A 12,043-nucleotide genomic window follows, 5' to 3' on the forward strand; every position below is an offset into this window, starting at 1 on the left:
TTTCCCTAGCTGTAAAATCACCACCTGCCTTTGTGACATGCTTTTCAGATCTATGGATTTAAAAGATACATGTCGTTATCCCTGATAGGGCTGGTGGAAAAAATTCTGTCTAAACTGTTCTTCTGATAGAAAACTGGCATTTCGTTTAACAGACCTTGTCATGGACAGTGTTGATTTTAGGTAGCAAATTTTGACTCTTCATTTAAAAAAAAAAAAAAAAAAAAAAAAAAAAACACTTTCAGGTTTTAGTCTGAAATTTTCAGTTTTTCAATGACAAGGGCAAAATTTTCTAGGGGAAAAAGAAAACCCATTTTCGGAACAGCTGCTTTCCTTGCCATTTTAGAAACTGAGCCATGGTTTTTTTTCCCCCTCCATCCTTGTAAAGGTGAGTTCACCCGACTCTGGTTCTTCTGCACTAGTCATGTGCAGACTCTTCCACTGGAAGAGATGGGAAAAAAAAAACAAAGCAATAAAATCTAATTGCTTCATTCAACTTTTAATTTATATTTTAATTAGCACCTATTACAGGTGTTCTTAGTCACCCAAACGCAAGATCCTCATCTAACTCCCTTGCACAAAATACACACCTTGTCCCCAGCACCAGGCTGTTGCTAAACTGAGACAATAAAACCAGAGTTTATTCAGTGTATTCTGTAATATTCTCACTTCTTTTAAGGTTTGTGGGTAAGCTTTTAGTGAACCGTTTTTCAAATCCCACTTGTTTCTCCCCAGCTCTTTCTGCATCAAGTTAACTCCTGGACTCTCTGTATGGTCTGAGTAAATAAACCTATGAAGGGAATCTCTAGGGATGGAGGAATCGCCCCAGGATGACACAGATCGGGAGGAAAGGCATTCTCTGCACTGCAAATGCAGCCTTCAGGCCGTAGCACCTTCTACCCAAGGGGACTGGTCCATGAATTTGCCTAGTGGGTGAAATTAACACTGTGCAGAATGATAAGTGCAAGTTCTATGCACCACTAGTTTGAAAGTTTAAGAGAATCTTTTCCTGGCTCTCTGCACAGGGCTGAATTTCACCCACTATCCATAACCCTCTGTAGCTGCCTTGGCCAGCCCCAGGAATCCTTTTCTATGCTAGGGAACCTGGACTTCCCACTTCCGTAGCTCACACGGGTTCCTTGCAGGGCTTCTCCACGTACTTCCCGCACAATGGGCCATGAAATGTACGTATAAGGGCTGAACTCGGCTCTTCACGGATGGGAGGGAGATGGGGGCTGGCCTCTCTTCCCTCTCACAGAACTGACGAACCTGCTAAAAAACCAAATCAGCCTGTTTGATTCTTGTTGGGTGGCACCAGGCTGGCTTCTTTACCATGACCAGAGCCAGCATGCTACGGAGTCCCCGGCCCCTGGGATACAAGGGAGGGCCCTGTTGGCTTGTGGTAGTGAAACGTGAAGTTACATAAATTGACAGGCTGCCTCACCCGGCAGCACCTCTCATAAGAGCAGGGCAGAATGAGAAGGGCAAGGAAAATCATTGGCGATCCTAAAGAAGATCAGGAGCCTAGTTTTCGCTAGCCCTTTGCAAGGTTCAAATTGCAACACATATCGAAGGCTTGCTTTTCTGGGGGCGTGTGCTCAGAGCTTTCAGGTCTCTTTATGGTGTCACAGGCTGGGCACCCAAAAAATTATCACTCGTCGCTTTTGAGAATATAGGGCAGGACTTTTTGGTTAAGGAGCCATTTAAATCAGTGGGAATTTTGCCATTGACTTCTAGGGGCTTCAGTGTCACACTGTTCAAGAGGAGACATAAAAGGGGATAATAATATGGCATAATGATGGGTAGGTGCAAGATGTTTTAAAAGGCAAATGCTCAATTCAAGAACAGCGAAATCAGTTGGCAACAGATGTAAAGCAGACTAGTAGAAATGTTTCTTTAGCTTCGCCCACCCCTTTGCAATGTTGCGTTAATTTCAATTGACTCCCTGAGCTCACTTATGCTAGGTAAACATGTTCCTGCCATTGCACAATGTTAAAGAGTTCATCTTGGTTTGGGATTTCAAATACAGAGACCGCAGTCTGCTCTGTGCCATGGCAAACACACTAGAAAATTCATGCCAACGTTCTGAAATGCATTGATTAGGAGACACGGAAGAAAAAAGGATCCAAGAGAAAACCTAAAGCATTTTCAAAGTGCAATCTAGTGATTATGGATAACCAGCTTCATAAAACATAGCTAAGCCCCATTTCTCAAAGAGAATGGATATTGGCTAGCCTCTTGTTCTGACAAGCAATTCTTTTTAAAGGGGTTAAAGGGGCTACTTTAGTGGTTGAATTCTGACCCAGCTGGTCCAGCCTCGGGCAAAACAGACAGACACCAGGAGGAAAAGAAATAGGATAGGAAAGTTGGGGGAACATGGCTTTTTGTAGCTGTTTTCTGGACATAAGATGACTGGTGAGTCACAGATGGATGCTCCCTACCTGTCCCCTTGATTTTCCTCTTGTGTTTTTTCCTCCTTCTCCTATTGCTCCCCCCACCTCCCCAGCCTCTCTATTGACCTCTCCATGTTTTTCTGCTGACCTCCCCTCTTTCCCTCTTGGATGTTCAATTTGTTCCCCATCAGCTGTATTTTGGCCAATCCCTGAATATATATATATACACACCATATTCTCTGATAGGAAAAAGACACCATCATGATAGAATATTCTGCCAGTTGCACCCTCCTTTTTTATGAGAAAGCTCCTAGACCCCGGAACCGAGTGTGTAGAAGCCAAGGTTTAATTACTTCCCGGATACATTGCAAAAGGCACCTGTTTCTGGAAAGGGCTAGGGTATGCTTCCCAGATGCAGGAGGTAGGTGGCTGGCTGGCTGAGTTCCTGTGGGACCGTTGATTTTAATGTTGCTGAGGTTTAATTTAATCGTATCCATTATATAATTAATTATCCTAGGGTGCCTAGAGCCTTTGGCTAGGCCTCTGTCATTTTAAAACTGAATAAACAAGTGGCACACTCACACATGTACACACTGCAGTCAGTGGTGTATTCATACCGCACATAGCTAGTTTGGATCCAGCTAGTTCAGGTACCCACAGCAACCGAGTTGCACCAGCAACCCCACCAGGGACCCTGGGTACATACTCAGCTAACTAGTTCATGCTGAAGTCCAGGCTGCTGGGGCATCACAGCTGTTATTTGAGCTAGCTAAGGTGCGTCTACACCTCTGATTGCAGTGTAGATAGACCCTGTGTTTTCTTAGCTAGCTGTGCATAGCAACCCATACAGATTGCCCCATTTGGAGCAATATCTTGGGAACTTTTTGCCCTCCATATTACTCTCTGCCTTCGTCTGTCACTCAGTGCCAAGCAACATCACCCACCAGATGCAGGACAAAAAGACCACCCATCCCCCAAGGAGACCAGGGGCACCACCATTAACAGGCCTCTGGTGGGACTGTCACGACAAACCCAGACACAAATAAGCTCTTGAGCCAAGGGGTGGTAACACACCACCACCCTCTGAGCAGAGCTGCCCATTGACATCAACAGGGCGTAGTGTTGAAAAACCTCAGGGAACAATGTGGCTTCCGCTTAATTGCCTGCAAACTCATTCCATCTACCTAATCCCTCAGACCTCTCTCATTGCGGGCTGGAATGAGAGTTCAAATTACAGCAGCTCCTCCCTATCATCAGGGATTATCATTATGATGTTAAGATTGGAGCAGCACACACAAGGTGCAAAGCACTTTGCAAACACGGAGTGACATGTCGAGTCACTTGAAAAGCCTCTACAGGACTGAAATTCATTCCTGTAACCAATAGCCAGATCATCACCCATGCAAGAATTAAATCCCATTTGAGGCTTTAAGAGCAGATATTTAGCCACTGCAAAAAACTGATGGCGCTATGATCATTTATGCTACCTGCAGTTCTGACCCTTCAGAATCAAGATTTCCGTGGTTTATGGGTCTTACGCCACACAGGCATGAATTTCCAGCAAAGCACTTAGCAAGCTTAGTTTAAAGCACGGGAGTAAGTGGGGGGAGTGGGAATCATATGCTTCAGATTAAGCACATACTTCAGCGCTTTGCTGGATCAGGCTTAAGTGAGCCAACAGAAGGGGGAAAAACAGCTCCTGGAAAGAGGGAAATAGCTGATCGAATGCAAGTTGTTTTTAAACGCAGCCCACTGCCGACAGAAGAGCTCTTTGTGGCTGTAGAGACTTCTGTGATCTGCAAAGGGCTGTTATTCGTTTAATTCGTTTCTATGAGGCTTGCTCGGGGCTTCGGATCAGGCCCTTACAAGTCAAGCTATTCTAGCGGAGTCGGTTGCCTTCCGGCTCCTTGGAATGTCCACATTCGACGCCGTTCCTGTTTCAATCTGGACCCCACTTCCCCCCAGGATGGCAAAGGTGAGATGGTTAAAGGTATTTAGGACCCGAAAAGGTGCAGCTAGATGACTAGTGGGCTTTCCAGAAGAGCGTAGGCACCCAACTCCCATTGATTTCATGCCTAAGTGCCTTTAGCGGCTCAGTGAAGTCACAGGGCCAAAATGTTGAGGTCCTCACTTCGTTTTCTGCTCACACCAAGCGATCCCTGAACTTCAAGGGAAGTTGTTGGTGGAGCTGATTGGGCCTCGTCAAAACATTACTGACAAGACTGAGCAATTCCTTACACGAACAGCAAAACATCCCTAACTCTTCTCCTGTCCCACTGCAGCATTACAGACCCAGGGCTCACGCTGGCTTGGTTCACATGATGCTTTATGCAGATCTGCAGTGCAAGAGCTCCTGGCTGTTGCAGGTGATCTCATTAGAGCAAGGTGATTATTAGCACACCCACCCTACCTGAACGCAGGCTGCACAGCTCCCGTGTCAATAGGCTTGTGCCTTGCTGTCGGGCATCCCTCTGATCGTACCAGAATATTGGGACTATTCTCACCTGTTACATCCAAAACTTCTCCCAAGCTGCTGTTCTACCATTGCCACTGGAAAGGAGATTACCATGCCGACAAATCTGACTGAGCACGTGGAAGATACCGCAGTGTGGGTGCTGTTTGGAGCTGCCGCAGGGACCCGCTTCTCCACTCATTCCTGACCGACACATTTGCATGTAACTCCAAAGTGGAGAGAGTTGAATAAGTCTCAAAACAGGAGTGACTCCACCAAAGCGGATAGAGTTGGGCTGGTGTAGATCAAGAGTAACTCCACCAAAATGGATAGAATTATACTCTGGGGAATCAGAAGTAACTCCATGAAGTCCAGCCAGAGTTGGTAATTAACTTCTCTAGGTGTATGACTTGAAACATAATAGCTTTTGAAAGATTCTGTCCGAAATCTAGAACCCACCCTTTTCAAATGGGTTCTCAATTTGGCCCAAGTGGGTTCTCCATCTGCCCCTTTCTAGGTTTTTAGATCATGCCCACTACAGCGAGGGCTTACTGGATTCTCCTGCCCATGGAGGAAAAGCCAGCCAATGCTACTCCACGATCCTCTGGGGCTGTGCTTCCTAGCCCTTCCAGCCTGAAATTCCCCGCTCATTTCCCAGGAACCTGAAACAACCTCCTGGTTCAAATGCATCTGAGTGGCATTTAACCCTTCATTTCCTGCAGAATACTCAGGTGGAAACACAGTTAACCTTCACAGTGTATTAGTTATGGCCAGCACCGTGCAGAAGTCATTCGAATCATAGAAGATTGGGAATGGAAGGAACCTCAGGAGGTCATCTAGTCCAGTGTTTCTCAATGACCAGCTCATGGACTGGCACCGGTCCCAGAGATGACCTGGTACTGGGGACTGCCTGACACACCCTTCTGTTATAGAAAGCCAGTCCCTGGTATCAGAGCACATTGGGGGTTGCTATTTGGGGAGGGTCCTGGGGAACAGCTGTGCATCAAGTGATGGAGTCAACGTTTGTTCTTATTAGTCTGTGGAAAGGGTCTCAGTTTATCCAACTATTGTCAAACCATTCTCTCCAAGCCAGCAATTATTTCAGGAACATTGGCCGTGTCCACCACAAAGCTTAACTGAGGTTCAGAGAGTCACTAAGTCTCCTCCAACTGTCACCTTTAGTTTCGCCCCTCTTGGAAGGATGTACAACAGCAAACAGGATGAAGACCCAGCACGAAGGCTGGGTGGGAATTTTTCGATGATTTTTTTTTTGTTGGCCAGAAAATACTGATTTGTCAAAACTGGAATTTGTCACAGGAAAAAAAGGTCAGTCTTGATTAACATTTCAACCTGACAAAGTACTGGGGAAAAAAAGTGTCATTTTGACGTTTCCTAAATGAAAAATGCCAGTTTTCCTGGTTCAAAATGACTTTTGGTTTCAAAATGTAACGCTAATATGGGGATTTTTTTTAAGTAAATTTAAAATGAGCACAGTAGTAATGAAATGTGTCTATTTTACCCAAACTGGACATTTTTTCAATTGTTCAGTTTTAAAAAAAGTTTTGAGATTTTGACTTTTCATCCAGGGTGGGACTATTTGACAGCTCACAAATTTTCACAGAATGGGAAAACTGTTTCCCACCCAGCATGTAGCAAGCTGGGGGAGGCATAAAGAACTGTCCTCTTCCACCCCATCCTTCTTATAACACGACCTGACCACTAGACTGGGAGTCTGTTGGTACTTCCTTTTGCTGTATGTGGATGTTGTATCCTCGCCTCTTGCTCATTCTCATTACACATCCGTTGGCACGTACACTAAAGGCTGCAAGGTTCTCACACTAGAAAGTGCATCAATGGAAGACAACAGAGCACTCGGCTGACTCACGGGGCGCTGCCTGGCTCAGCCCTTGATGGGTTGTCATCAGATGTGTATTCAGGGACAGCCGTTCTCCAGCACAGAGAGCAGGGAAAAAAGATGGAGCTGGTCACAGAAACGGGAGGTTCTCCCTCTGTGGAAAATTTAGGTAAAAAAAAAAAAAATAAGCATTTCGCTTTCTTTGAAATTTCCAGTGGAAAATTTTGACTTTGCATCAGACCTACCGCAACCCTTACATTCACAGAAAAGGGTCTAACACAGAAAGCATCACAGGGCTCAACGAGATCTACATGCTAGTGCATAGATTACTCACAGGAGTACAGATTGCAAGATTCAACCCATCAAGCCTGAATCTCCACCGCCCTGCGACTTGTATTGCCCTTTACACCAGCGTAACGGAGGAGTAAAACACTTCGAGATCGAAATGAGAGAACGCTGCTCTGGTGTAAACAAGCACCCAGGGGAGCAGAGAATCACGCCCTTTTGGACAGATCCTCGGTGTCAAATCAGCACATCTCCACTGATTTCAATGGAACTTTGTCCATTGACACCTGCTGAGGATCCCGGCCTCTCTCTTTAGTGGAGCAGGGTCTTGAAGCAGGATCTCCTACGTCCCAGCTGAGTGCCCTAAATGCTGGGGGGGGGACAGAGTCATTCTCATTTGTTCTGTGGCCCAAAGACTATTGAGTTACTCATACAAAGTGGAATAGCTTCAACAGGAGAGACAGACCCATGCCAAAATATCTCCTAGTCCAGTGGTTCAGCAGAGGGGAAACGTGAACCTAAGTCACCCACTTCTTGGCCGAGAGCCCGAAACAGATAGGCTAGAAATTGAGGAGGCAGGGGCCCTCATTTTGGGGGAGGAGGGGGTTTGAGGGGAAGAAAGAGCTTAGATCTCTAATTCCAGGAGAAGATTCATGGCTGTGAATCCCACGTGGAGATACACGTCTCCCTCCAGCCCCGATTTAGGCCCACTCTTGCCTCAACATTTCCTATTGGCTAGCTCAGGCCACTCCTCCACACAGCTGGCTGGCTTTTGTGAATCCTATTCTGGAGCACCTAAATCTCCCCATGCATCGTATAGGGAGCCCAGGCATCTAACTCATGGTGGTTGATTCCACAGGCTGCAGAACGCCTCCAAGTTAGGCATTGCAATGGTGATCAAAGACCCCTTTGTGGATCTAGCCCTCCCCCTCAGGGTGGACTCTCTGCAGGACTTAAAGAAGCCTTCTAGGCATTATGAAATTGTTTGTCAGACTTCTGTGGGAACTGAATTCTTCAGTGATGCTCTTCTATATCCCCTTGGTAATTACGTAACGTGCCTCTTTCAACACTGGATTATAAATTAGCTCAATAGACATTGTTTTTCCTCCCTGGGCAGGAGAATCCAGTAAGCCCTCAGCTACCACTGTGGTGGGCATGATCTAAAAACCTAGAAAGGGGCAGATGGAGAACCCACTTGGGCCAAATTGAGAACCCCTTTGGAAAGGGTGGGTTCTAGATTTAGGGCAGAATTTAAGATTTCGGACAGGATCTTTCGAAAGCTATGATGTTTCAAGTCATACACCTAGAGAAGTTAATTACCAACATAAATTACTCTGGCTGGAAGGCTACAATGCAACACTTCTTAGAATTCAGACACCACCCCAAGAACCCAGAGACAGAGATAAAACAGAGCGAGTGGTACAACTCACCACACCTTACTCGAGACTGGCTGGCTCTAAACTGACTGTTGCTGCTAGGGCCAGATTACAGGCTTCCCTACAAAGCCCCCGGCCTGCAAGCAGGACCAGGAAAACCCCCTGAAATTTAAAGTGACAGCTCACCATTTTAAACTCAGTTTTCAATACACCACAAAAGCATGTTTTAATAGCTAGTATGTTTTAACTCCAGACACTGCGTGTCTTTTAAGCACAGGAAGGACACAGCTGTGGTGAAGGCTCAGACTTGAGAGTCAAGAGATCTGGTTTTGTCTACCATCCCCGACAGACTTTGGGCAAGTCACATCATTGCTCTGTGCCTCATTTTCCTCACCTGTAAAACGAGACGAGCCACTGTGCAAACACAGAATAAAACGATAGATTTGTTGGCCTCTGGGGCAAGGGCTAAGCATCTTGGCAGGTGGGGAGTACTGTCGTGACAATTAACACCCGGCTTTTCAAAGAATTTAGGCACCTGAATCTCAGAGTTACCATAGTTAGGTTCCTTTGAAAGTCCCTACCTAGTTTATGACCATTCGGTGGGTGCTCACACATTAGCATAATACCTCGAATATAAAATGGGTTCGAGTAAACAAGGACTGCCCAGTTCGCTCACGAAACCCTGCAAGGCTCCCGTCACAAAGGGGAGAAATCAGGGAGCTCTTTTCGATGAGAAGTAAAATACTCTCCCATCAAGACAGGAGCCACAAAGCCGCAATTTACCCAACTGGCAAATTGCAGGGTTGGAACAAGAGTTAAGAGCCATGAGGCAGAAACAAAGGTGGATCCTAAACAGTGATCAAAGAAGACTATTGAGGAAGATTGCAGACACACCTAGGCCAGTCACTGTTGTGGCTCCAGAGAACAAAGGAACCCCTAGGCTTGCAATGAAGATTGTTCTCAATACAAAAAACTACTTTGTTAATATGTAGCTTACAGGCAACACCTTCCCCCTGGGAACTTCGGTCACTCATGGCCCTCTATAAATACTTAATAAATAATAATAAAAGATTATACACCTTTGCCTGATGATACATTAATATTAACTTCCCTATACGTCAAGTATTTTCCTACTACAGGAAATTAGCATCTCTGTTCCTCTAGAAGATTTAAGACTTGTATCACTTCTGCTTTGCATTTTGCGGCATCGTTTATTCGTAGCTTTGAAGACCAGAAGTGACCACTCCGGTCGGGGGCTCATCTACGAAGAGCAGTGACCTACACAACGGTGGTGCGATTTCTAGAACTCACCCAAACGTTGCGCATGGATTAATCCATGCGGAGTCTCCCGATGCACACGAAAGATTCCCTATTGCACTTCAACATAGAACTGTTTCAAACCGCATTACGTTAAAGCACATTGCACACTAAAAGTTCCCCACCACTAATGCACAAGTGCTACATGGACCCATTCATGCACAACATGTTAGTGTGCTTTAGAAATCATGTGTTCCCCCCATAGTGTGAATTACTGCTGCACTTAGACAAGTCCTTACTCTGATCTTCTGTATATTCCATGTCGTACTGCTCTGTCCATTCAGCATGGCAGCGTTTTACACTCTCACAGCTGGGCAGGAACTGGATTTTCCAGTTCATGGTAAATTTTAATTTTTTTCCCCACTCTGAAATAGACCAGAGTAAAAAGTTTTGAAATAACCGAAGTGAATTTTGTTTCGCAGGCTGATCCAAACATTTCATTTCTGTCCAATCAAAGACATTTTGTTCTGAATTTAGCCTTTTAAAACTTCTTAATCTATAGAATAGAATTACCTCAATGAATTTTTTTCTGCAATATCGTTGCAAGATAAAAAAAAAAAGAGCTCTGTGCCAAAAGTGTCAAAACAGGACACTTTGCTATTATCAAAATGCTGCTTCGAGGGAGTTTTTCAACCCCAAACGCAATTTAGTCTTACCTGCCTGATATTCAAAACCTTTTGATTTTTATGAAAAAAGGTTTGCCGAAAATCTTTTAGATGAAAAAAATTCTAACCAGCTCTGCTCTCTTTGCACAAGCATCAGTGACAACTCAAGATGCGAGGGAACGGTGGAATCAAGCCACTAGCCCAGAAATGGGGCTAAGCTGCAAAAATACGGATCTAAATTTAGGGCAAGATTTCAAACCAAAATTAAAGGGATGGTGGGTGTCTGAATTTGCATCCTAGTTCAACATATTCTAGAGCCAGGGCCAAATTCTGCTCCGATAACTTGTGTAAATCCAGAATAGCTCCACTGAAATAATCAGAGCATCTCCATATTTACACTGGTGTAAATGAGCAGAAGTTGCCCCATTGACAAAGATTAAACTCCTCGCAGGACCAGTGGACTCCACACCATTCAGGCCTTGTTTCAGTCCCATGTTAAGGACCTGGGGTGAATTTAATCCAAAATTCACATTCGTTTCCAGCTCCAGAGTTTGAAACTCAGCCTCCCTTCAGAAAATCTGTGTGATCCAATTTAGGCCCATCTCAAATTTATACCAAGAAATCAAGGTGAGATCATCTGGAACCGCACCAAACCAGAGAAGTCACACTGCGGTCCAAAAGGTTGGTTTCACTTTTTTTTTTGTTGCTGTTAAGTTTGTGTCTCTGCATATTCCACTTCCACCTGGTGCTGGAGATACCAGAGCGCCAAAAGGCCACAAGGGGAGTATGTTTCTGGACTGGTCAGCACTAGGAAATGCTGGAAAACTTGCGAGATTGTCCAATCTTAGTTATTTCCAGTCCAAAAGCCAGATAAGCATGACACGCAAATTCTGTATCATTGTCCCAAGGTTCATAATAGTCAGTGCTTGCCTTAAAGCCCCAGCACCTGGAGTCACAAGACTAGGTGAGCTGCTCAGCTTTCATTTGTTTTTAAAGTAACTCAAAGAAAGAGAACCCAAAATGTATTTTTTTTAACCTCATGATTTTGGGGAGTGGGAGGGCTGATTTAAGATTTTTGAACACCTGGGGTTGACCGTACTGCTGTTTGCACATGCCCACGGCCAGCACCACGACTTAAACAAATGTAGAGTCAAATCCCAATCATAGTTACACTGGTGTCAATCAGGAGTAGCCTCACAGGAGAGTCAAACCGGGCCCCCAGTCTAATTGCATTTGTGCATCTCCCTGGTGGGAGGAGCAGACGTAGACTGGAAGTCGGGAGAGGGGGCTGGAGGCTGGTTGTGAAGCAAGAAGCTGCCTGACATGTTCCAGCTTGAAGCAAACTCTTCATTCGCCAGCAATGCCACCTGCAGGCGGCCGCTGTTTTCCTGTTTTGCTAGTCAAAGCAAAGCCAGCAGCTGGCTCGGAAGCGCTGATGCAGCCTGGAGATTAGAGGTTTTCTCTGAGTAAGCAGCACGGGGGCCTGGTCGTGGCTGCTTTTCAGTCCCTACTGAGGAAAGAAGGGGTGCTCCTTAACCACACTAGCTTCTTATAACCAAGACGTCTGGGACCAGATCCCCAGCTGCAGTGAATGCTCAGAGCTCCGTGGGCTCGGCTGGTGACAACTGACACCAGCGGAGGATAAGGTCTCCCAGAAGGAGATCGATTCGCCTTCCATGAGAGGATGTGCCTCCCTGCTTCTTGGAGGAGGATTCACCCCAGAGTGAGAACTGCCACCCTCCCTCCTTCCTCCCCCAGGGGCT

General features: G+C 45.6%; 1 long non-coding RNA gene across 1 annotated transcript; it reads right to left on the minus strand.

Moving 5' to 3' along the window:
* Positions 1-243: 243 nt before the first annotated feature.
* On the minus strand, positions 244-10,029 carry LOC137140933 (uncharacterized). The gene is made up of 2 exons (XR_010916511.1): positions 9,915-10,029; positions 244-438 (listed from the first exon to the last, which is right to left on the minus strand). It is a non-coding gene; the product is annotated as an uncharacterized lncRNA (long non-coding RNA).
* Between the last annotated feature and the right edge of the window lie 2,014 nt (positions 10,030-12,043).

The sequence above is a fragment of the Emydura macquarii genome, unplaced genomic scaffold (assembly GCF_026122565.2).
Source record: "Emydura macquarii macquarii isolate MOO-44397 ecotype Brisbane River unplaced genomic scaffold, CSIRO-AGI_Emac_v2 contig_2994, whole genome shotgun sequence".
In the NCBI taxonomy this organism is placed as follows: Eukaryota; Metazoa; Chordata; order Testudines; family Chelidae; genus Emydura; species Emydura macquarii.